This window comes from Macaca nemestrina, chromosome 9, assembly GCF_043159975.1.
Source record: "Macaca nemestrina isolate mMacNem1 chromosome 9, mMacNem.hap1, whole genome shotgun sequence".
Classification (NCBI taxonomy): Eukaryota; Metazoa; Chordata; class Mammalia; order Primates; family Cercopithecidae; genus Macaca; species Macaca nemestrina.
Genome location: NC_092133.1, coordinates 31,138,460 through 31,164,774, shown reverse-complemented (window position 1 = coordinate 31,164,774; position 26,315 = coordinate 31,138,460). Strand labels below are relative to the sequence as shown.

The following is a 26,315-nucleotide window of genomic DNA, read 5'->3' as shown; positions in this document are numbered from 1 at the left end:
ATATTGGCTGGGAATGGGCCTAGCTCCCAGAAGGGAATGGCCAGGAAAAGGAGAAAAACAAAATTGGGGTTCTGTTAGTAAGGAGGGGAATGCCCATCGGGTGGGCAAAACAATCCCACCTAAGAAGCCCCAGCCCTGCCTGGAATCAGAGGAACCTTGCATATTGGTCAGGACACTCGGCCTGGGAAGAGAATGTTCCAGTCATGAGGACAAGATGGCTGTCATTTCACCTGCTATGGCAGATTTACAAACAAATCTAGCCTGTGGCATGAGTCGTTTGGAAAGTTTTGCAATAAATGTATCAGTAACTTCACCAGTAGACACTTCCATGTCTGTCTGTCCTACTTTGCAGCCAGTTTTTCTTGCTTCCCTGTTCCCCTTTCATTTTACGATCAGCTTATTCTTCTCAGATTGCCAGTGACTATTCCCCTGCCCCCCATCCTCTGGGTTTTGTTAGAAAGAAACCATTCCCCAACTCAACAGGGCTTGATTTCTGAACTGTGCTTTAGAATTCTGCTGGAGAGGCTGTCTGCTCTCAGTTCTACCATTGGTAGGCCTTAACCACAAATTCCAAGGCAATTTCATTTGCGTTTTTAGGAAAAACATATCTCCCCAACCTTGTAACTGACACTGGAAATTGAAGTGCCTTCGCTTGCTGCTGTTTAATGGCAACCTCATGACATGTGCTCTGTTGGCTCGATTTGTGAGTCCATCGAGTTGGCTCGATTTGTGAGTGGCTTGATTGCTGAGTGCTGGGATGGCACTGCATGAGTGGGGATCTCTCCCAGGCCATCAGAGCTCATGGCTGATCCAACCCTGTGGTACTGACAGACTCTAACGCTAACAGAGATTTTTGTTTTCACATTTTCTTTCCTTTCCCCTGTTTATAAAAGAAATACTTGCTCATTATAAAATTGAAACTTAGAAATCTAAAATGTGACACAGAAGGTGAAAGTCCTTCATAATTCATTCCCTCACAGAGAAAACTTTGGTGTTCCTCTTTCCAGGTTTTGTTTGCCATGCATATGTCTGGACAGAATTTGCAATATTTTGACCAGGCACAGTGGCTCACACCTGTAATCCCAGCACTTTGGGAGGCTGAGATGGGTGGATCACTTGAGGTCAGGAGTTCGAGACCAACCTGGCCAACATGATGAAACCCCATCTGTAGTAAAAAATACAAAAATTAGCCGGGTTTGGTGGCACATGCCTGTAGTCCCAGCTACTTGGGAGGCTGAGGCACGAGAATTGCTTGAACTGGGAGGCGGAGGTTGCAGTGAGCTGGGAGCACGCCACTGCACTCCAGCATGGGTGATACAGAGCAAGACTCAGTCTCAAAGAGAAGAACTTGCAGTATTTTGTAAAAATGGACTAAGCTTTTCATACTGTTTTTCACCTTGCTTTTTAAACTTACTATCATTTGGACATCTTTCCATGTCAGGATGTTCTTTTTAACGCGACTCTTTTTTAATGCCTACATATATTGTACTTTATTTAACTAGTCTTCTATTGTTAGACATTTGGGTCATTTCTAATTTTTTCCTTTCACAAAGCTGCAGTGAGCATCCTCGTCTATGTCCATCTTTGTATTCTTACCAAAGTATTTCTTCAGGATAAATTCCTTTAAGTGGGATCACTTAGCCGGGTGTGGAGAAATTAACCTTTACATGTTAATAACCATTGCTAAAGGATTTTTAAAGTGAGGAGGAATTAGATGAATGAATATGTTATTAAAATAATACTGTTGGGACCATCCAGTAAATGTTATCGTTATTTTCAACAAACAATAGAAGGATCATTATATAAAAGTGGTTGTTTTTGTTTGTGTGTTTTGTTTGAGACAGTCTCGCTCTGTCGCCCAGGCTGGAGTGCAGTGGTGTGTTCTTGGCTCACTGCAAGCTCCACCTCTCAGGTTCAAGTGATTCTCCTGCCTCAGCCTCCTGAGTAGCTGGGATTACAGGCGTGAGCCACCGCACCGAGCCTAGTGTTTTTATAGCAACAAAATACTTTACTGAGTCCTTGAGAATAGGTCTCCCTTCTTAGGTTCCTTGGCCAGAGAGATTGGTTCATTCACACTATGTGGCAGACATTTGGGGTTAGGAAAGATCAGCAAGCCTTTTTTTTTTTTTTTTTTTTTTTTTTTTTAAGATGGGATCTCACTCTGTTGCTCAGACCGGAGTCCAGTGTTGTGATCACAGCTCACTGTAGCCTTGACCTGCTAAGCTCAGTTGATCCTCCTACCTCAGCTTCCCAAGTAGCTAGGACTACAGGTGCATGCCACCACACCCAGCTAATTTTTATATTTTTTGTGGAGGCAGGATTTCGCCAGGTTGCCCAGGCTGTTCTTGAACTCCTGAGCTCAAGTGATCTGCCTGTGTTGGCCTCCCAAAGTGGAGAGATTATAGGTGTGACCCATTGCGCCCGGCTAGCAAACCTTATACAGTGTGTTACACAGTTTAGAGTTCCAGGAATCCATCCATCATGCTCTTCCTGTCTCTGAAGTTGGAAGTGCTGAGGGACACAGCCTGCCTCTGTAAGTCAGAGAGACTTTTCCGGATATTGACAGCAAGTCATGTTTTACATAAGGAACCTCAATGCACTGTAGAGTTTTCCTGGGATTTTCCTCCTCTTGCCTTCCCAAAAGTTAACAGATGTGATTCAGTCTTTTCCTGTTGAGGCCCTTTTTTAAAACTTGCTTTTCTATGCCGGGCGTGGTGGCTCACACCTGTAATCCCAGCACTTTGGGAGGCCAAGGCGGGTGGATCACGAGGTCAAGAGATTGAGACCATCCTGGCCAACATGGTGAAACCCCGTCTCTACTAAAAATATAAAAATTAGCTGGGTGTGGTGGCGTGCACCTGAGTCCCAGCTGTCAGGAGGCTGAGGCAGGAGAATTGCTCGAACCTGGGAGGCAGAGGTTGCAGTGAGCCAAGATTGCGCCACTACACTCCAGCCTGGGCAACAGAGCGAGACTCCATCACACACACACACACACACACACACACACACACAAACAACAACAACAAAAACTTGCTTTTCTATAGTTAAAAGTAAGTAAATGAAACAGTAGGTATTGGCTGGGTGTGGTGGCTCACGCCTATAATCCTGGCACTTTGGGAGGCTGAAGCAGGTGGATCACTTGAGGCCAGGAGTTCAAGACCAGGCTGGGCAACATGGTGAAACCTCATCTCTACTGAAAATACAAAAATTAGCTGAGCATGATGGCGCATATCTGTAATCCCAGCTACTCGGGAGGCTGAGGCATGAGAATTGCTTGAACGTAGGAGGCAGAGGTTGCAGTGAGCTGAGATTGCACCATTGCACTTTAGCCTGGGCGACAGAGTGAGACTCCGTCTCAAAAAAACAAAACAGTAGATATTGAGCACCAGACTGTCTTAGGTACTTAGCTTCTCTCATTTAACCTGTGCAGTGGGTAGCCTGGTGAGGAACATACTGGTTGATATTGCCCCTTATCAGATGAGGTGATAGGGAGGTGATGGACCCTGGAGAACTTCCTACAGCTGCTGAGTGGCAAGAGCAAGCCTTCAGGGACAGCCTAACCAGCCTGCTCTGCGTGCTCCAGCCTCTCAGCCACCAAGGGTCCATTTTAGATGAAGAGAGAGGATTTGGGGAAAAGGAACTTTTTCATCAGTTATATTTATTTTATTTAAGTGCCTGCTACATACCAGAGGCTCTGTCAAATGCTAGGTAAGCTATGTGGAACAAACTTTCCACTGCCTTTAGCTCGTAGAGACAGGCATTGAAAAAATAAGCAAATAAATATTTGATTCCTTAAGATCACCAAAAGGGAAAAATGAGGAACTGAAAGAAGGCTTATGTAGCTGGAGGGAGGTGAGGGAGAGGCGAGGGCTCAGGAAAAGCTGGAGGCCTGGCAGGGATAGGAAAGTGCTGGGCTTGAGGCAAGTAATGGTGCATTTGCCTCAATAGAGTCTTGATTCTAAGGGTAATGGAAAGCTATGAAAGCATGTTAAGGGCTGGGTGTGGTGGCTTATACGTGTACTCCCAGATACTGGGGAGGCCTAGTGCGGAGGATAGATTGAGTCCAGGAAGTTGAGGCTACAGTGAGCCAGGATCATGCCACTGCACTCCAGCCTAGGCAACAGAGCAAGACCCTGCCTCAAAAAACGAAAAAAGAAAAAATGAAAGCATGTTAAGGAGGAAGGTGAAATGGCCAGTTTGGGGAGTGAAGTCCTTTTTTTTCCTTAAATTAAGATGTACTTGGATTTGAAGTATTTGAGACTCTAGCTGCATTTTGACAGTGACTCTTACATGGAAGGGACAGGGGCTGCTGCAGCAGTTGGAGCGCAGGGTCCCTCAGGGTCATGGATACTTCTCAGCTCTGCTATTCCAGTCCCTGGGTCTTAAACTCAGCAGAATCCTGCCTCAAGCCTGCTGTATCCTGAGGCTCTTCAGCCTAAGAAAGGGACTCTCTGTCTTGGGGGTGTTAGCAGCCTCGGCATTGCTGTGCTCAGCAGCACACCACAGGGCTCTCTTCTCAGATCCAATCAGGCTTTGCTTCCTCTTCCCTGCCCTGCAGATGAGTGAAGGAAGTCAGGAAGGTTGAGTGAGGAGCTCAGAGTGCTTCCCCAGGTAAGATGTTACTAGGCTGCAGGCAGCTTCTCATCTACAGCTCATCTGACTTTCTTCTTTCATGTCCCAAATGTATGTGGTCTTAATATATTTTCCTCAGGTAAAGCTTTCTGGAAAGAGGTGCTCCATCATCACCAATGAGAGCTGTCAAGCTGTCTCTCTCTTTTTTGGAGACAGAGTCTCACTCTGTCACCCAAGCTGGAGTGCAGTGGTGCAATCTCGGCTTACTGCAGCCTCCACCTCCTAGGTTCATACTGTTCTCATGCCTCAGATTCCTGAGTAGCTGGGATTACAGGCGTGCACCACCACACTCGGCTAATTTTTGTATTTTCAGTAGAGATGGGGTTTTGCCATGTTGGCCATGCTGGTCTCCACCTCTTGGGGTCAGTGATCCACCTGCCTTGGCCTCCCAAAGTACTGGGGTTACAAGCATTAGCCATTGCGCCCAGCCTCAAGCTCTCGTTTCCTGGTTTTGCTAAGCTGCCTGTTGCCCCAGTCAGCTAACTAAAGCCAAATGGAGCTGCCTGGTTATATTCATACCATTTTTCTCCCTCATGCTCTTTTTAATTTTCCTCACATTTTCTTTGCCTCAACCTGATTCATCCTCTTTTCTGGTTGCTGTGGATCTGTGAAATATTTTCATTTTTATCTGTTAGTAATACTGACCAACTATAAGACAAAAAAATCCCTGATTTCTCTGCACTTTCCCAAGATTTTAGATTAATAGTTGAAAGATTGTGTTCCTGCTGCACTGAAGAAAAAAGGTCAGTCCCTCAGAAATGAGTTTGTGCCCTAAAATTTAAGTGATTTAGCCAATATATAAATCTGGGTATTTTTAGGGAAAACTTAAACCTTTCTGAAAGCAGAGGTTGGCAGGTACATCCTGCAGGCCAAATCCTGATAACCAACTGTTTTTATAAGTAAAATTATATTGGAACATAGCCATACCCATCATGGATTACCTGGGCTTCTTTTGTGCCATAGCAGTGGAGTTGAGTAGTTGTAACAAGAATGATATGGCCCTCAAAGCCTGAAATATTTTATCTCTGGCCGTTCACTGCAAAAGTCAGCCAACAACTGACTTAGAGAATGTTTTCCACTTCTGAATAACAACTCAGGTGGAGAGGTAGCCATCTCCGTGAGATTTCAGAGGCCCTGAGAAATGAGTTGCCTTAGTTGGGTCCTGTGCTCTGGCCTATGGTAGAGGAATCAATTACAGTACCTAGAGAGTTTGTTGGGGTTGGGGGGTATGCATCTCCTGCTGTGTTGCTGAAGGATTTTCTTTAGCAAATTCCTTTAGCTTCCATGGGTCTGTATCCATTGGAGAACTACATTAAATGCCTTGAAACTCTTAGTAGAAAGTCTATTTATTGTTTTTGAGACAGAGTCTCGCTCTGTCGCCCAGGCTGGAGTACAGTGGCACGATCTCGGCTCACTGCAATTCTCCTACCTCAGTCTCCTGAGTAGCTGGGACTACAGGTACCCACCACCAAGCCCGGCTAATTTTTTTTTGTATTTTTAGTAGAGACAGGGTTTCACCGTTTTAGCCAGGATGGTCTCAATCTCCTGACCTCGTGATCCGCCTGCCTTGGCCTCCCAAAGTGCTGGGATTACAGGCCTGAGCCACCACGCCTGGCCGAAAAAGTCTATTTGATGCAGGTATTCAGCTAGGATAATTCACCCTCAGACTAGGTCTGTCATCTCTGGACCCCTGTGGAGTTTTAATTGGTTGACTCTTTCAGCCGAATGTGGCCCTTTTGTCGCTGGCACCTGCAATTCAGGGATGCTTTCTGCAGGGGGCAGTGAAGCCCACTGGTAAGCAGAGAGATCTGCTGGAGAGTTAAGACAGTAGACCTAGCATCTCTGCAGGAGGTAAAGCACTTTGATGACTGGAAACTGCTCATGATAGAGTGTTCAGTGAAGAGGGCTGGAGAAGAACGTGGCTAAGAGCAGGAATCCAAATGGCAGCTTGCCTGGGTTCAAATCCTAGTTGGGCCATGTGGGACCAAAATTGGACCAGTTACTTCATCTGTGAAACACAGGTAATAGTAATGTCTACTTCATAATATAGGTAGTGTTCCTAATGCAGAGCCTGGCATTATACATAGAAACAATCAATATTATTTATGGCTGGGTGTAGTGGCTTACGCCTGTAATCCCGGTACTTTGGGAGGCTGAGACGGGTGGATCACCTGAGGTCAGGAGTTTGAGACCAGCTTGAAACCCTGTCTCTATTAAAAGTACAAAAATTAGGTTGGGTGCAGTGGCTCACGCCTATAATCCCAGCACTTTGGGAGGCCAGGGTGGGTGGCTCACAGGGTCAGGAGTTCAAGACCAGCCTGGCCAACATAGTGAAACCCCATCTCTACTAAAAAATACAAAAAATAACCCAGGCATGGTGGCGGCACCTGTAGTCCCAGCTACTCAGGAGGCTGAGGCAGGAGGATCACTTGAACCTGGAAGGCGGAGGTTGCAGTGAGCCGAGATTGTGCCACTGCACTCCAGCCTGGGTGACAGAGCAACTCCGTCTCAAAAAAAAAAATTATGTTGTTATTTAAAGAGGCATATTGCAAAAGAAAAGGAAACAGGCTTCCTTCCTTCCTTCCTCCCTTCCTCCCTTCCTCCCTTCCTCCCTCCCTTCCTTCCTTCCTCTTTCTTTCTGACAGAGTCTCGCTCTGTTGCCCAGGCTGGAGTGCAGTGGCATGATCTCGGCACACTGCATCCTCTGCCTCCTGGGTTCATGCAATTCTCCTGCCTCAGCCTCCCTAGTAACTGGGATTAAAGACGCTCGCCACCATCCCTGGCTAATTTTTTGTATTTTTAGTAGAGACAGGGTTTCCCGTGTTAGCCAGGATGGTCTCGATCTCCTGACCTTGTGATCCGTCTGCCTCAGCCTCCCAAAGTGCTGGAATTACAGGTGTGAGCCACTGCGCCTGGCCAAAACCTGTCAAGAAAAAAAAAAAAGGCCAGGGCAGTGGCTCATGCCTGTAATCCCAGCACTTTGGGAGGCCAAGGTGGATGGGTCACTTGAGGTCAGGAGTTCGAGACCAGCCTGGCCAACATGGTGAAACCCTGTCACTACTAAAAATACAAAAATTAGCTACGCATGGTGGCAGGCACCTGTAATCCCAGCCACTCAGGATGCTGATGTAGGAGAATTGCTTGAACTCGGGAGGCACAGGTTGCAGTGAGCCGAGATGGCATGGGCAACAGAGCAAGACTCCATCTCAAAAAAAAAAAAAAATTCAGTCATAGTTACCTTTTTTTTTCTTTTCTGATAATAAAACCCATGCTCTATGCAAAAAAAAAATTTCAAAATGGCAAGAAAGTACAAAAAGGAAAATATCAATGACATATAACTCCATCACCCTAATCACATGTGTCTGCCAGTGATCTATGTGGGCATGTACATATTGTTAACAGAATTGGACTCCAACTGTGTAAAGTGTTGCAATCTGTTTTTTTCTTTTTCTTTCTTTCTTTCTTTTTTGAGACAGGGTCTCACTCTGTCACCCAGGCTGGAGTGTAGTGGCACAATCTTGGTTCATGCAAACTCTGACTCCCCAGATGGGGGTCAGGTGATCCTCTAACATCAGCTTCCCAAGTAGTTAGGAAGGACTACAGATGCACACTACCGTGCCTGACTAAGTTTTGTAATTTTTGTAGAGATAGGGTTTTGCCATGTTGCCAAAACTGGTCTTGAACTCCTGGGCTCAAGCAATCGACCCAAATTTGGCCCAGCCAAATTTTTCTTTTCTTTTTTTTTTTCTTTTCTTTTTTTTTTCTTTTTCTTGAGATAGGATCTGGTTCTGTTACCCAGGCTGGAGTGTAGTGGTGCAATCACAGCTCACTGCAGCCTCCACCTCCTTGGGCTTAGGTGATCCTCCCACCTCGGCCTCCTATTTGGGGCTACAGGTGCACACCACCATGCCTGGCTAATTTTTCCATTTTTTGTAGAGCTGGGGTTTCCCCATGTTGCTCAGGCTGGTCTCGAACTCCTGGACTCAAGCCGTCTGCCTGCCTCAGCCTCCCACATTTCTGGGATTACAGGCTTGAGCCACCATGCCTGGCCACATGAGTGAACTTTTTTTTTTTTTTTTTTTGAGATGGAGTCTCCCTCTGTTGCCCAGGCTGGAGTGCAGTGACCGGATCTCGGCTCACTGCAAGCTCCGCCTCCCGGGTTTACGCCATTCTCCTGCCTCAGCCTCCCGAGTAGCTGGGACTACAGGCGCCTGCCACCTCACCTGGCTAGTTTTTTGTATTTTTTAGTAGAGACGGGGTTTCACCGTGTTAGTCAGGATGGTCTTGATCTCCTGACCTTGTGATCCGCCCGTCGCGGCCTCCCAAAGTGCTAGGATTACAGGCTTGAGCCACCACGCCCGGCCATGACTGAATTTTTAAAAGAACTTCTCAGAGACTGGGGACAGTGAGTCCTGAGAAGCAATCGAGGCCACAAGTGCAGGTGTGGTCAGGTTACCACTTTAAGGTATGCTCTCTGGTACTGAGGAGAATGTGTTTATTGGAACAGCTTTGGATGAGATACAGTGATCTGCTTTCTCACTCAGTTTCTTCATAGCTCTTAGTGGAAAATGAATGGTGCCCCTAAGCCAGACACAGTACTGCTTGGGCTTCCCTGGGAGTGGGTCTCCACCACCAAGCCTGTCTTCTTGCCTTGCTGGGCAGACATGAGGACAAGCTTGTTGTTTGGGTTCTTTCCAGGACTCAAGGACCAGGAGAACAGAATGGCCCTGCCTCAAGAGTTCTGATGAGGTTCAAGCAGCATTTCTGACTCCTCACAGAGCCCTCTCTCTGGACAGATGACAGTTGGAGCTTGAGCCAGGGGAGGAAGAGGAAAGGGAGGGAATTCAAGTGCTTTTAAAGAGGAATTGCAGCACACCCAGGCAGTGGATTGTTGTTTTGCTGGCATGCAGCAGGTAGACCCTGAAACAGCACTGGGAGTCCTTCTCTGCCTTGTCCTGCTTGGCCCAGTGGAAGCTGCATACCTGGGGCACTGTGCCGGGCAGGGAACGCATCTCCGGGAGAGGCTGCAGCCTGGTATCTCCTAGCCCCAGGCCTAGCTCCAGCAGCCTGTGTTTGACTTTGAAGATTTAGGGAGAATGGGACACTGTCAACCTCCTGAGCCAACTGGGCATGTCTAGGGCCTCCTGTATTGAGTACCGTGGTGACCTGAACACAGGAAAACCTTTGTCCTTTGCTTCTCTTCACTGGGCTACTCACATCACGCATTCATTGTCTTCTGTCTTTGCCTGGTACACTTTTATTCCCCCAAACAAATATAACGTTATTGTTTTCCTAATTACAAAAAGTACATTAAAAAATTCCAGGCAACACTGAAAACATGTAGAAACCACGTCGCACAACAGAACAATGGGCAGAGTGGAGTTTCATTTTTACTTAAAAAAAAGAAAAAAGTTTGACTTTGATTATACATGCTCAAAAGAAAGTCTTAAAGATTGTATATCAGGCCGGGCGCGGTGGCTGAAGCCTGTAATCCCAGCGCTTTGGGAGGCCGAGACGGGCGGATCACGAGGCCGGGAGATCGAGACCATCCTGGCTAACACGGTGAAACCTCGTCTCTACTAAGAAATACAAAAAAACGGCCGGGCGCGGTGGCTCAAGCCTGTAATCCCAGCACTTTGGGAGGCCGAGACGGGCAGATCACAAGGTCAGGAGATCGAGACCATCCTCGCTAACACGGTGAAACCCCGTCTCTACTAAAAAATGCAAAAAAACTAGCCGGGCGGGTTGGCGGGCGCCTGTAGTCCCAGCTACTCGGGAGGCTGAGGTAGGAGAATGGCGTAAACCTGGGAGGCGGAGCTTGCAGTGAGCTGAGATCCGGCCACTGCACCCCAGCCTGGGCGACAGAGCAAGACTCCGTCTCAAAAAAAAAAAAAAAAAAGAAATACAAAAAAACTAGCTGGGTGAGGTGGCAGGTGCCTGTAGTCCCAGCTACTCGGGAGGCTGAGGCAGGAGAATGGCGTGAACCTGGGCAGCGGAGCTTACAGTGAGCTTCGATCCGGCCACTGCACTCCAGCCTGGGTAAAAGAGCGAGACTCTGTCAAAAAAAAAAAAAAGGCCGGGCGCGGTGGCTCAAGCCTGTAATCCCAGCACTTTGGGAGGCCGAGACAGGCGGATCATGAGGTCAGGAGATCGAGACCATCCTGGCTAACACAGTGAAACCCCGTCTCTACTAAAAAATACAAAAAAAACTAGCTGGGCGAGGTGGCGGGCGCCTGTAGTCCCAGCTACTCGGGAGGCTGAGGCAGGAGAATGGCGTAAACCCGGGAGGCGGAGCTTGCAGTAAGCTGAGATCCGACCACTGCACTCCAGCCTGGGCGACAGAGCGAGACTCCGTCTCAAAAAAAAAAAAAAAGATCGTATATCAGATGTTCACAGCAAATGTTAATAGCTGAGAAATGGGACTGATGGGAAGAGATTTTCATGTTTTACTTTATACATTTCTTTGTTGACTTTCTTATAATAAGTCTATGTTACTTTGTAACTTAAATATATGTTGAAAACAGAAATAAACATGCTTCTGAGATGGCCATTTTTATTTGGTTATCATCCTTCTAGATATGTCTCTATACATAAAATAGGCATTTTTACTAAGTACTGTATATATTAACATACTTTCTTCACACAGCATCATGTCATAGAAGTCTTTCTAGCTAAGTAACTATAACTCAGCTGGGCACAGTGACTCATGCCTGTAATCCCAGCATTTTGGGAGGCCAAGGCAGGCGGATCACCTGAGGACAGGAGTTTGAGACCAGCCTGGCCAACGTGGTGAAACCCTGTCTCTACTAAAAATACAAAAATTAGCTGGGTGAGTTGGCGAGCGCCTGTAATCCCAGCTACTTGGAAGACTGAGGCAGGAGAATCACTTGAACGCAGGAGGCGGAGGTTGCAGTGAGCCAAGATTGCACCATTGCACTCCAGCCTGGGCGAGAAGAGCGAAACTGTCTCAAAAAAAAATATATATATATATATGTGTGTGTGTGTGTGTGTGTGTCTCCATAGCAGTGCTTGTAATGGTTGTATGGCATTTCATTGTATGCTACTAACAGGCCCCTCTAGGATAAATAGAGCCCTCTGGATGAACTTGCAGATAGTTTCCAGTTTTCCCTGTTTTAAACAACACTATAAGGTTGTTGTCCATATATGAACATCTTAGCAACTGCAGCCAGTTATCTCAGGATCAATTTCTAAAGTGGGATTGTGGTCACAAGGTCCACAGATTTTACAGTTTGGCACATATGCCCAGCTGTCCTCCTTGAAGGTGATTCCACTAGGCAGGATGGCCCCTGCCACAGCCGCCACTGTGTTCTCACCTGTAGTCATGGCCATTTGGCAGTACAGGCATTGAAGAAGCACTGTGTAGTCTTTCAATCCGTAAAATAAGACACAGTACTCTTCCCACTTTTGGTAGCTTTAAGGCAGGCCATATTCCAACATTAAGGAAGTTCTTTGAGGCTGGAGGCCCACAGGCTACTCAGACTCTGTGGCTCTCGGAAAGCCCTGCAGTACCTGAGTTCACCCTCACAACTCAGTCCCTTCTCTCCAAGCAGGAAGAAATGTCCTGGAAGAGTCTGGCCTGAACACCAAAAGAGTTCACTAATGATTTATTGCTACTTCTTCCTATAATCAAATCACCCCAAATCAGTTATCTGTAACCCCCTTCCTGTGTCTGATTGGTAGGGAAACTTTGAAATTTGGGCAGGTACATAGACAGCTGAGGAGCTGGTCTTTACACAGATACTCAGAGGTAAGTGCCTGCCTCATGGCCTGTCTCTGACCCAACAGCCCCTTTTGGGTGCCACGTTCAACGAGGGACTTAAACCAATCACAGTGTGTCCAGAGAATGGTGGCTTTCAAACTGGCAAAACCTTTCAAAACTGTCCATCTATGAGGAATGGCTGTGAAAGTGAGGTAACTGAAAGCATTCTAGTTGGAAGACGAAAAGATTGAGACGGAATATGTAGGGAGTCGAACTATGACCTACAACAGGAATTTAAAAATAGTTGAGGTCGGCCGGGCGCGGTGGCTCAAGCCTGTAATCCCAGCACTTTGGGAGGCCGAGATGGGCGGATCACGAGGTCAGGAGATCGAGACCATCCTGGCTAACACAATGAAACCCCGTCTCTACTAAAAATACAAAAAAATTAGCCGGGCGAGGTGGCGGGCACCTGTAGTCCCAGCTACTCGGGAGGCTGAGGCAGGAGAATGGCGTAAACCCGGGAGGCGGAGCTTGCAGTGAGCCGAGATAGCGCCACTGCACTCCAGCCTGGGCGACAGAGCGAGACTCCGTCTCAAAAAAAAAAAAAAAAAAAATAGTTGAGGTCTTACCATATGGAAAAGGGATTTGACTTTTTGTTACTCAGAATAGAGACCTAGAAAGCTGTTAACTCTTCATTGGGATGTAGAAGAATTTCCTAATGTGGATAGGCGCTGGGAGGCAGTAAACTCACCATCCCTGAAGTTTTTCTAGTAGTCTGGGCAGTTGCTGGCCCAGGTGCTTGTAGAGGGGATTTAAGCGCTGGGTGTGGAATTGGTGATTTGGGAATCTAGAGTGCCAAACCCAGAGACCATTTATTTGCCTACTTACTTACTTACTTATTTATTTATTGAGACGGAGTCTTGCTCTGTCACCCAGGCTGGAGTGCAGTGGCGCAATCTCGACTCACTGCAACCTCCGTCTCCCAGGTTCAAGCGATTCTCTTGCCTCAGCCTCCTGAGTAGCTGGGACTACAGGCACATGCCACCACACCAGGCTAATTTTTGTATTTTTTAGTAGAGACAGCGTTTCACCATGTTGACCAGGCTAGTCTCAAACTCCTGACTTCGTGATCCGCCTGCCTCAGCCTCCCAAAGGAGACCATTTATTAATGCTGAGTTTTTTTTTTTTTTTTTTTTTTTGTTTGTTTGTTTTCTAATTGGTATTTTTGTGACCCCTTCTTCTGTGCTCCAGTCTGGTTTCTTGCAAACAAGTCCTTCCTCCTTCGTCTTCTCGATGCTTCCCAGGTGCTCCACGTCTGACCCAGCTGGGTGACTTCTGAGAACATCCATAAGTACTATAGCTGTGCTTCTTGGTGTAAACTAAGGCAGGAAGAAGGGAGTTGGTTTCCTAAGCTGAAAATTAGAATCATGGCTCCTCGAAGAAATCATCTGCTCTTCTATGTGGATGGATTCTATGTCTGTGTCTCAGTTCTACTGGATCCTTCTGTCTTCATTCCTTTTTGTGTAAATAGTGGCCATGTTTTCCAGTGGTCAGATCTTTCAAATGAATAGCAACTGCTTAATTTGTACAGTATTTTCAGTACACAAGGCAATTTTTACATATTTTGTTTTCTTAGATTCTTAAAAAAAAAAAAACCCTTCAAGGTATACATTAGATCATCACATCATGTTTTGGTAGGTGAAAAAATAGATGGAGAGAAGTTAAGTGGCTTCTTCAAGGTTACACAGTAAGAAAATTGTATCAGAGAATAAAGCTAAGAGAGGAGACTCTTAACTATAGGATCTGATTTTGTCTTGAACAGGAGGGTATACATAATACATTTTGGGTGACTGTTTGTACCCATGACTTGGTAGAAGAAAAATAGTTAGTGCTAATAAGTAATGCTTTCACCTTACACTAAGATGGCCAGTGACTGAGCTAGGAGAAGTTTGTGTTTCATTAATTTATCTTTTGTTGGGTTGCTGGGGATAAGGCCAACCAAAATTCTCTCTGGGTTAAAAGTTGATGTTTAAGCAGGCCGGGCACGGTGGCTTACGCCTGTCATCCCAGCACTTTGGGAGGCTGAGGTGGGCGGATCACTTGAGGCCAGGATTTCAAGACCAGCCGGGCAACATGCCAAAACCCGGTCTCTATTTAAAACAACAACAACAACAACAACAAACAAAACGAGCCAACCAACCAACCAACAAAAAAGTAGCCAGGCATGGTGGTGCACACCTGTAATTCTAGCTATTTGGGGACTGAGGCAGGAGAATCATTTGAACCTGGGAGACAGAGGTTGCAGTGAGCCAAGATTGCCCCACTGCACTCTAGCCTGGGTGACAGAGCGAGACTCTGTTTCAAAAAAAAAAAAAAAAAACCACACACACAAAAAAACACAAAAAATTAATGGCTTAAAACCCAGTTTCTGTGTGTCTAGAGTTTGGGCACAGCTTATCTCTAGGTCCTCTACTCAGGGCCTTGCAAGGCTACAATTAAGGTGTTTACCAGGCTGCATTCTTTTATTTTCTTTTTTTCCATGTTCATATTAGAGGCTGCATTCTTATTTGAGGCTCCCCTGGGGAAGAATATGCCTCCAAGTTCCCTCAGGTTGTTGACAGAATTCCTTTCCTTGCAACTTTAGGATTCAAGGCAGCTTGCTGCTTCAAAGCAGCAATGGAGGAAGCGTCTGACCTTTGTGTAGGGGCACAATTCCCTTTTAAAGGGCTTTTACCTGTTTCAGTCAAGTCCACCCAGGAGAATCTCCTTTTTTTTTTTTTTTGTGATGGAGTTTCATTCTTGTTGCCCAGGCTGGAGTGCAGTGGCATGATCTTGGTTCATTGCATCCTCTGCCTCCCAGGTTCAAGCCATTCTCCTGCCTCAACCTCCCGAGTAGCTAGGATTACAGGCACCAGCCACCACGCCCAGATAATTTTTTGTTTGTTTGTTTTTAGTAGAGACAAGGTTTCACATGTTGATCAGGCTGGTCTTGAACTCCTGACCTCAGGTAATCCATCCGCCTCAGCCTCCCAAAGTGCTGGGATTACAGGTGTGAGCCGCGACTGGCCTCTCCCTGTTTTTTTTTGTTTGTTTGTTTGTTTTGTTTTGTTTTGTTTTTGAGACAGAGTCTCACCCCAGTGCCCAGGCTGGAGTGCAGTGGCGCCATCTTGGCTCACTGCAACCTCTGCCACCCGGGTTCAAGCAATTCTCCTGCCTCAACCTCCTGAGTAGCTGGGATAACAGGTGCCTGCCACCGCACCCAGCTACTTTTTGTGTTTTTAGTACAGATGGGGTTTCACTATCTTGGTCAGGCTGGTCTTGAACTCCTGACCTCCTGATCCACCCTCCTTGGCCTCCCAAAGTGCTGGGATTACAGATGTGAGCCACCACGCCCAGCCTTTTTTTTTTTTTTTTTAATGGTGAAAAGATATTACATATATTTAGAATTAGCCAGCTGGACTCAGTTTAGATGATCCCAGTTTTGTTGGCAACATCCAAAGCATCGTAATCAGGAGCCAGCTGAACATACGCCTTCTTCTCTCCGTCAGGCTGTTGACCTTGGCCACATCAGGGTCATAGAGCTTCTTCACAGCCTGTTTGATCTGGTGCTTGTTGGCTTTAACATCCACAATGAACACAAGTGTGTTGTTGTCTTCTGTCTTCCTCATGGCAGACTCAGTGGTCAGTGGAAACTTGATGATAGCATACTGGTCAAGCTTGTTCTCCGGGGGGTGGTCTTCTGAGGGTACTTGGGCTGCCTTCGGAATCGCAGTGTCTTGGGACACTGGAAGGTAGGTGATGTGCAGATCTTCTCTTTTTTTGTGACTGTGGACACCTTTCAACACTGCCTTCTTGGCCTTCAAAGCCTTTGCTTTGGCTTCAGCTTTAGGAGAAGCAGGAGCTTCCTTCTTTGCTTTCGGCGCCATCTTGTGAAAAAGGCCTCCCTTTTACTTAACACAAAATCCTTTACTGTGGCCTCACAGCCGTTAGAATGGCTAATACCAAAAAAACCAGAAAATAGTATGTTAGCAAGCATGTGAAGAAATTGGCACCCTTGTACACTGTTGATAGGAATGTAAAATGGTGCAGCTGCTGTGGAAAATGGTCTGGTGGTTCTTCAGAAAGTTCAAAATGGAATTACTGTATGATCCAGCAATCTCACCTCTGGGTATGTATCCAAAAGAATTGAAAGCAGGGACTTGAACAGATATTTGTGCACCAGTTTTCATAGCATCCAAAAAGTGGAAGTAACTCAAGTGTCTATCAAAAGTTGAATGGGTAAACAAAGTATGGTATATACATGTAATGGAATATTACTCAGCCTTAATAAAAGGAAGGAAATTCTGCCACATGCTACATGCTACAACATGGATGAACCCAGAAGACATTATGGCAAGTGAAATAAGCCAGACACAAAACAAATATTGTATGATTCCACTTATATAAGGTACTTAGAGTAGTTAGGTTCATAGAGACAGAAGGCAGAATTGTGGTTTCCAGGGATTGGATGCAGTGGAATGGGGAGTTATTGTTTACTGGGTATAGAGTTTCAGTTGGGGAAGATAAAAAAAAAGTCCTGGAAATGGAAGGTTGTTATGGTTGCACAACAATATGAATGTACTTAATGCCACTTAAAAATGGTTAAAATGGCGAATTTTATGTTGATGTATTTTACTACAACTAAAACTGAAAAAAAAATTAATAAAGTGATTTGGGACATTAATTTACATCTTTAAAATATCTTTACTTTTGCCATATTCTTTTAGCAAGAAGCATGTTATAGGTCTCGCCCACACTTAGGGGAGAGTATTAGACAGGGCTTGAGTACCAAGGGGATGGGGACCACGGGGTCACCTTAGAGTCTGCTGCCACATTTCCTAAAACTCAGAAGCAAAATAAAACAAGTGAAATTCACAGCATACCAAATCGGTGCCATAACAATACACAGATACCTTTTTTTTTTTTTTTTTTTTGAGACGGAGTCTCGCTCTGTCGCCCAGGCTGGAGTGCAGTGGCGCGATCTCCGCTCACTGCAAGCTCCACCGCCTCCCAGGTTCACGCCATTCTCCTGCCTCAGCCTCCCAAGAAGCTGGGACTACAGGTGCCCACCACCATGCCCGGCTAATTTTTTTTTTGTATTTTTAGTAGAGATGGGGTTTCACTGTGTTTGCCAGGATGGTCTCAATCTCCTGACCTTGTGATCCGCCCACCTCGGCCTCCCAAAGTGCTGAGATTACAGGCGTGAGCCATTGCGCCCGGCCAACAATACACAGATATCTTAAAATACAGTAAGTTGGCTGTATATCCCTAATATATACACAAAGATAGAAAAAACTGTTTTAGTAATCATGTTAATAAAAATATTGATATTATTCTGAAACTAGTATATGGATATTATAGGATAAAGCAAATAAGTGATTATGTTAGAAAGCAAGATGTTCAGCATAAGATTAGAAAGATACAAATATATGGCCAGGCGTTGTGGCTCACATCTGTAGTGCCAACTATTTGAGAGGCTAAGACAGGAAGATTGCTTGAGCCCAGGAGTTTGAGCTATGATTGTGCCACTACACTGTAGCCTGCATGACACAATGAGACTTTGTCTCTAAAACAATAATAAAGTAAATAAAAGGTACAAATATAAAATCAAATAAGTTAAAATGTTATATTCTTAAATTTGGAATCTAATTAGTAAGATGAACAAAAGATGTTTTCTCTTTCTTTAAAAAAAAAAGTATTTTATCTTTGTCACTAAAAAAGCCTTGAAACAGGCTGGGCACAGTGGCTCACACCTGTAATCCCAGCACTTTGGGAGGTCGAGGCGGGCAGATCATGAGGTCAGGAGTTCAAGGCCAGCCAGGCCAATATGGTGAAACCCTGTCTGTACTAAAAATACAAAAAATTAGCCGGGCGTAGTGGCATGCGCCTGTAGTCCTAGCTACTCAGGAGGCTGAGGCAGGGGAATTGCTTGAACCCGGAGGTTGCAGTGAGCTGAGATCATGCCACTGCACTCCAGCCTGGGCAACAAAGCAAGACTCTGTCTCAAAAAAAAAAAAAAAAAAAAAATTAGGCTTGGTGGTGCACCTGTAGTCTTAGCTACTTGGGAATCTGGGGTGGAAGGTTTGCTTGAGCCCAGGTGGTTGAGGCTGCAGTGAGCAATAATGGTGCCACCACACTCCAGCCTGGGAAACAGAGCAAGACCCTTGTGTCAAATTTTTTTAAAAAGCTAGCCTGGTTGAAAATGCCAGTGGTGCCATTTTAGTTGCCAGCCAAGGATGGCTCCTAATGTTCTAGTCCATTTTCTGCTGCTTATAACAGAATATCTGAAACTGGTAATTTATGAAGAAAAGGAATTTATTTCTTACAGTTATGGAGGCTGAGAAATCCAAGGTTAAAGGGCCCCATTTGATGAGGGCCTTCTTGCTGTTGAGGAGTCCCTGCAGAGTCCCAGGGACATCACATGGCAAGGGGGCTGAACTTGCTAGCTCAAGTCTCTCTTCTTATAAACCCACCAGTTTCCACCCCCATTGCCCACCTCTGTGATAATCTATTAACTTATTAATCTATATATGAGGGGAGGGCCCTCATGACCCAGTCACCTCTTAAAGGCCACACCTCTCGATACTGCCAAGTTGAAGATTGAGTTTCAACATGCCTTTTGAGCGAGGCAGACATTCAAATCATACCACCTAGCTTCCTGGCATGTCCAGATTAGTGCCACTGCATTTGGAGTGATGCCACAGTAGTCAGTGTGATGGCTGCTGGTGCCACAGAGCAGAGGGGTCAAGGAAGAGGATCATCTTTCCAACATTAAGTATATAGATAATACATAAATAAATTTCAGATTTTTTTTTTTTTGGCAACAGGATCTCTGTTGGCCAGGCTGGAGTGTAGTGGTGTGATCTTGGCTCACTGCAGCCTCAACCTCCTGGGCTCAAGTGATCCTCCCACCTTAGCCTCCAAGTGGCTGGGTCTACAGGCACATGCCACCACACCCCGCTAATTTTTCTGTGTTTTTTGGTAGAGATGGGGTCTTGCTATGTGGCCCAGGCTGGTCTCGAAGTTCTGGACTGGAGTGATCCACCCACCTCAGCCTGCCAAAGTGCTGGGATTACAGGCATGAGGTACTGTGCCCGACCTCAGATGTTAAAAACTTAGACTACACAGATAAAGTCAAAGTTCTATATGACCATCCCACCCAATCTCAGGGCCCTTGCTAAAGGAACCCTCTTTATCCATTTGGTGTGAGTCCTTGCAGCTTGCCAGATTTTTTTCTATGTATTCACCTTCTTCTAGGTACCTATGAAATGATTTGGCTTTCTATGGGTTTTTTTTCTTTCTTTTTTTTTTTTTTGGACTTTCTGGAAAATGTTTTTTTTTTCTTTCTTTTTTTTTATTATTATTATACTTTAAGTTCTAGGGTACATGTGCACAATGTGCAGGTTTGTTATATATGTATACATGTGCCATGTTGGTGTGCTGCACCCATTAACTTGTCATTTACATTAGGTATATCTCCTAATGCTGTCCCTCCCCCATCACCCCTCCCCACAATAGGCCCCTGTGTGTGATGTTCCCCCTTCCTGTGTCCAAGTGATCTCATTGTTCAATTCCCACCTATGAATGAGAACATGCAGGGTTTGGTTTTCTGTTCTTGCGATAGTTTGCTGAGAATGATGGTTTCCAGCTGCATCCATGTCCCTACAAAGGACATGAACTCATCCTTTTTTATGGCTGCATAGTATTTAATGTAAATGAAACTGTACTACCCTTCACAGTTGGGTTTTTCAGTTGACAGTATGTCTTGAAGATCTTTATTTAATTTTTTTTACTGTTGCCTGTGATTCTATTGTATGAATAAACCATAATTTAACTATTCCCCTGGTGATGCACCTTTAGGTTGTTGCCATTTTTCCAGTATTACAAACAGTGCACAGAAGATGCAGTGACCATCCTTATTCATTCCTCCTTGTGACATGTTTTGCTCTAGGGTAGATATTTATAAGTAGAATGATTGGGTCAAAGAGAAGGTACCTTTTATATTAATAGATTCTGCCATTTGGTGACCATACTAGTTTATAGGTCCCTGGCAACTAAATATTTTGTTTTGTTTTGCGGTGACAGGGTCTTGTTCTGTTGCCCAGGCTGGAGTGCAATGATACAATTATAGCTCACTGTAACCTCGAACACTTTGGCTCAAATGATCCTCCAGCATCAGTCTGCCAAGTAGCTGTGGGACTGCAAGTGTGCGCCACCATGCCTGGCTAATGTTTAAATTTTTTTTGTAGAGACAGGGTCTCACTGTGTTGCCCAGGCTGGTCTTGAACTCCTGGTCTGAAGTGACCTTCCTGCCTCAGCCTCCCAAAGCTGGGAGTTTGCAGGTGTGAATCACTGCACCCAGTCTAAATGGGTTTTCATTCTAGATTTAACTGGTCTCTTCAGGAAGAAGATGGGAGGAGTAGAAGCATGTGCTGGAATTTTTTTTTTTTTTTTTTTTTTTTTTTTTTTTTTGAGATGGAGTCTTGCCTTGTTGCCCAGGCTGGAGTGCAGTGGCACGATCTTGGCTCACTGCAACCTCCGCCTCCCAGGTTCAAACGATTCTCCTGCCTCAGCCTCCTGAGTAACTGGGCTTATAGGCACCCACCACCACGCACAGCTAATTTTTGTGTTTTTAGTGGAGACAGGGTTTCACCATGTTGGCCAGGCTGGTCTTGGATTTTAAAGCTTCAAAAGATTTCCTGGGATTTTTTTTTTCTTTTTTCTTTTTTCTGGAAATGGGGTCTCACGTCTTACTCTGTCACCCAGGAGTACAGTGGTGTGATCATGGGTCACTGCAACCTCCATCTCCCAGGGCTTCAGTGATCCTCCCACTTCAGCCTCCTGGGTAGCTGGGACCACAGGCATATGCCACCACACCTGGCTAAATGTTGTATTTTTTGCAGAGACAAGGGTTTTGCCATGTTGCCAAGGATGGTGTCAGACTCCTGTGCTCAAGTGATCCACCTACCTCAGCTTCCCAAAGTGCTAGGATTACAGGCATGAGCCACTGCACCCAGCCCTCCTGGCATTCTTTGGTTGAAACGTATATAGGACTATGAGTTTAAAACCTCCTTAGTCCCTTTGGCTTTAAGAACAAAGAGGCCGATGGCTCACGCCTGTAATCCCAGCACTTTGGGAGGCCAAGGCAGGTGGATCACAAGGTCAGGAGATCGAGACCATCCTGGCTAACATGGTGAAACCTCGTCTGTACTAAAAATAAAATAAAAAAAAATTAGCTGGGCGTGGTGGCGGGCGCCTGTAGTCCTAGCTACTCAGGAGGCTGAGGCAGGAGAATGGTGTGAACCCAGGAGGCGGAGCTCACAGCGAGCAGAGATCACGCCACTGCACTCCAGCCTGGGCGACAGCAAGACTCCGTCTCAAAAAAAAAAATACAAATAAAAAAAAAAAAAAGCACAATGTAATTCCAGCACTTTCGGAGGCCGAGGTGGGAGGATCACTTGAGGTTAGGAGTTGGAGACCAGCCTGGTCAGCATGGTGAAACCCCATCTCTATTAAAAATACAAAAATTAGTCGGGGTACAGTGGCTCACACCTGTAATCCCAGCACTTAGGGAGGCCGAGGCGGGCGGATCACGAGGTCAGGAGATCGAGACCATCCTGGCCAACATGGTGAAACCCTGTCTACTAAAAGTATAAACATTAGCTGGGCATGGTGGCACGTGCCTATAGTCCCAGGTACTCGGTAGGCTGAGGCAGGAGAACCGCTTGAACCCATGAGGCAGAGGTTGCCGTGAGCTGAGATCATGTCACTGCACTCCAGCCTGGAGACAGAGCAAGACTCCGTCTCAAAAAAAAAAAGAAAGAAAGAAAGAAAGAAAAATTAGCTGGACATGGTGGTGCACGCTTGTAATCCCAGCTGCTCGGGAGGCTGAGGCATGAGACTTGCCTGAACCTGGGAGGTAGAGGTTGCAGTGAGCTGAGATGGCACCGCTGCCCTCTAGTTTGGGCGACAGAGCGAGACTCTGTCTCAAAGGAAAAAAAAAAAAAAAGAAGAGGCTTGGGCTCTGCCTTGTGCGTAGGTGGCAGGCCCTCGTGCTGGTGAAGGAGAGAGGAACAAGAGCAGGTCTTGCCCAGTTACAAGCCTGTGGGCAGAATATTCTGCCTTCTCATGCTGACAGGTGTCTAAACAGATGGAGCTGCTTAAAAAGAAAAGTTGAAAGCATCTGCTAGATTAGGACTCCAGGCTCTCTCTAAGGGCTAAGCAAGGACCTGTGTTCTTTACAGGTGGGCATAGCATATATGGGTGAGTAAATGAGGTTTGACTAGTGACAGCTACAAGCTGTGGCCAGATGAACCCTCCTGAGCTCTGTGGGCAATCAGGGTCCTCACCCTCACTGTGGGGAGAATGAGGCTGTCTGCTGTGTGCCCTGCCCATGTGAGCACAGGGTGTGTCAGGTCCACAGTCTATCTCTAGCGAAGCCGCATCAGTCTAGTTCTGAAAGTTTGCAGCCCCCTAGACTCGCTTTGGGGTGAGAGTCTGCAGGGCCTCTGGCAGCCTGCCAGCCTCCCACCTCTCCCGCTGTGACCTGTATTCCAGTTTACTGAGTATCTCTGCTTATAAAGGGATTTTCCTTACACTTCCCTGTTTGCCTTTATGATTGCGGCTTTGAGGGAGAGGAAGGAAACTGAAGAGCAGGAGGTTCTGGAGAAAATGCATAGGGAAGCAGTTTTGAGTCTCCTTTGGCTAGCTGTGCAATTCCTTTGATACCAGGCAAAACCTGGAAGGAATAGCCTTTACATTTCCTTTCAGTTTTGCAAGAGCAAATATGTCTTCTCTCAGTCTTCTTTATTTAATCAAGTGGGACTGCGTATTCATTTCCCGTCTCCATGTCTTGCAACCACATTTAGCCAAATTAATATCAGACAGAGCTAGCTGAGGGAAGCTCTCAAACCAAACACTCAAATGAATTTTTCAAGTGATAAAACTGCATCCAGAACTTTGAAAAGGTAGGTGGGGCGGGGGGGTAGGGGTTAATTCTTGTTTCTACCACATGACCAGATTTGGAAATTCTACAACTGGTCACCATCTGCACCATTTGACCAGTTATGAAGAATTTTACCTTCTAGCCCCAAGAGCTCCTCAACCACAGGTGGTACAGAGAATCTGTTTTGGGTCTTCTCCCCTGCACCCCCCCCCCCCCACAGTTTGTTTGCTTTGTTGTTTTTTCTTTCTTAAAGAGTTTCTGTCTTGCCCTTTCTTTGGAGTTTGATTGGAAGCCCTGCAGAGGAGTTGTTGAACAGTCAGCCATGTTCCTGGGATTATCCTTCCTTAGGAGCATCTGTCTGCTGTGCACTGTGTGGGGAGAAAGGCAGGGGTGCCAAATTCTATTGGTTTGTAACAAATTGTAGCTTCTGAGCTGGGGAGTATCCCATCTTTTCCTCTCCTTGCAGGAGGTCCACTGTTAAAGGAGAATTACCCAGGACATGTTTTATTTTTTTGCTGCTAGGCCGTTTATACATCATTGCATTCAACTTCTGTCCCAGTTCCTAGTGTGGGCCTTGTCTCCAGACTCTGATGCAAGGTTTCTGTCCTAGTTCCTAGTGTGGGTCCTGCGTCACAACTCTGCTGTAAGGTTCTTTGGCTTTGGCTTCGGGAGGGGGCGTGGAGCCAGGTAGGCAGGGAAGTGGAGGGAGGTGCTCACTCTCAGCTTTATTTGGATTCCTGGAGGATGAGAGTTGCTGTTACCAGGAAAAGTCAGTGTTGATCAGACAAGAAGAGGATCTACTGCCTTCCTTTGGTGGGTGGGTGCTGTTAGGTTGTGGGAGAATTTGCCTGGAGGAGGCTCTGTGTCTTCGTGAGGGCAGTGCCCTCTGTACAGTGCCTGGAGTTACTCCTCCCTAAAATGAGGGTAGCATTGTGCAGGTGTGCTAAGGGCTCCAGAAATGTCATTTGTGGTTGTGCTACACCCCGTGGCCTAAAACTCAGTAGGCGCCTCATTTCTGGCAATAGACTAGATACACATATCCCTATTCTCCTACTCTCTGGTCTAGAAATTAGGCTTGGGCTGGGCGTGGTGGCTCACACTTGTAATCCCGGCACTTGGGGAGGCCAAGGCAGGTGGATCACTTGAGGTCAGGAGTTCAAGACTAGCCTGGCCAACATGGCAAAACCCCATCTCTACTAAATACAAAAATTAGCTGGGTGTGGTGGCGTGCACCTGTGGTCCCAGCTACTTGGGAGGCTGAGGCACGAGAATCAGTTGAACCCAGGAGGTGGAGGTTGCAGTGAGCTGAGATTGTGTCATTGTACTCCAGCCTGGGCAACAGAGAGAGACTGTGTCTCAAAAAAAAAAAAAAAAAAAAAAGAAGAAGGAGAAGAAGAAAGAGAAGGGGAAGAAGAAGAAGAAGAAAAAAAAAGAAAAAAAGAAGAAGAAATTAGGCATGGGTTTTAGAAATTAGGATGAGCTTACGGAGAGATCCAGTGGGGGCAGCGGGCTGACTGAGTGGCCCCCATTAGGAGCACATGGGCTGGGCAGAAGCCAACAGGACTAACTTTGAACTTTACTTCCTTCACTGCCTCAGCCAGAGATGTTTCGTTCAGCAAAACCTCCAGATTTTCTCCTCCTCTCACTGGGGAGTCATGAAGCTCCCAGGCCTGTGTGCACCTGTAGTTCTGCCCCCATAAATGTATTTCTGCTCATGGGCTTTCTGTTGACTTGAGAAGGAACTGTCTTCCAATCTCAGAGGAAGCCTTCTCTGGGCCCAGCTCCGTCGCGCAGCCCACCATGGCCGCAGCAGTAGCAGCTTGAGCCTTCTCAGGAAGGAGGGTGGGTTAGTCAGTTGCCAGAGTCTCCCCACAGGTCTCAGCTTCATCCTGGGACTTCCAGATATGGAGCGTAGGCTAACTGAACCTTTCCTCCTCAGCAGTCAGTGTCACTGGGGACGTGTCTGGCACATCTGACATTTTGGGAAAGAACTGCTAAGCCCCCCTAGGACCAGCTCTCAGTGTTCACAGAAGACACTTAAGCCCTGGTTATCAGAATGATTTGTGAACACCAAAAATGCAAGAGGAGTGGAGATTTTTTCTTGAGAGACTATGATGGCTGTGCCTTTGTCAAATGTTTGACCTCCAACTTGACAGACCTGAGTCTGCCAGCCCGCTTTGGATCACCTCCCATTTTCCTGCTCTCTCAAAAACACCTCTTGCAGACCAGCCACTCCTGTGTCACCTGGCATAGTCCGGCTGCATTTCCTGCCCTTGTTCTCTGTCCCTGGAAAGCATGGAATCATCTCAGAGCACGCAGAAAAGCACCTGGAGAAAAGGAGCATTTGGCTTCACGGTGCCAAACTTCACTCTCCTGGGCTCCCAAAGGGAACATGAGCCTCCTCTCCACAGACCAAGCATGTTCATTCTGACCCTGGGGTGGGGCTTTAGTTTCCAGGCTATTATGTAGAACATCACGGGGGCCTGTACTTTTGCACAGAAGGGAGGCAGGCGGGCACTGTCTAGAGTTAGGATGAATTAAGAACTCTTGAAGAATGTATTTGTAAGAACTCAAGGAATGTATTTGCTTCTGTGTTTCAAAGGCAGCACTAACTATTTTACAAACAATAGCTGTTTTCTTCTGCAACCCCTCTCCCTAGATTTTGCTAACTTATTATATCCGGGACAGTCCAACTTCAAACCACCATGACTGAAGCTGGATGTCGGGGAGGTGGGGGTGGGATGATGGCCAATTGGAGGAGCCAGTTAGATTCTGTGCGCCTGTTTAGCATCTTCCACATTTTCAGAGTTATTGCCCAGGAGTTGTTTGTTAATGGGGAATGAGATGTGGAGGAATGAAATCTTTCTCCCAAGTGAGCAAGGTGTAGAACTGTAACTAGCATTTTTAGCGGGGGAGGGAGAGACTCCTTTTGCTACTCTGGAGTGATATTTCCCTTCCAGTGAATTTGCCAAACAGCAT

At 46.2% G+C, this 26,315-nt stretch overlaps 1 protein-coding gene and 1 pseudogene across 5 annotated transcripts in view; one reads left to right on the top strand and one right to left on the bottom strand.

Annotated features, from left to right (window-relative positions):
- Positions 1-26,315, top strand: part of LOC105478344 (SUFU negative regulator of hedgehog signaling) — a 133,386-nt gene that overhangs the window by 56,348 nt on the left and 50,723 nt on the right. The gene's annotated exons all lie outside the window — the stretch shown is intronic.
- LOC105478343 (large ribosomal subunit protein uL23 pseudogene) lies at positions 15,690-16,278 on the bottom strand (annotated as a pseudogene).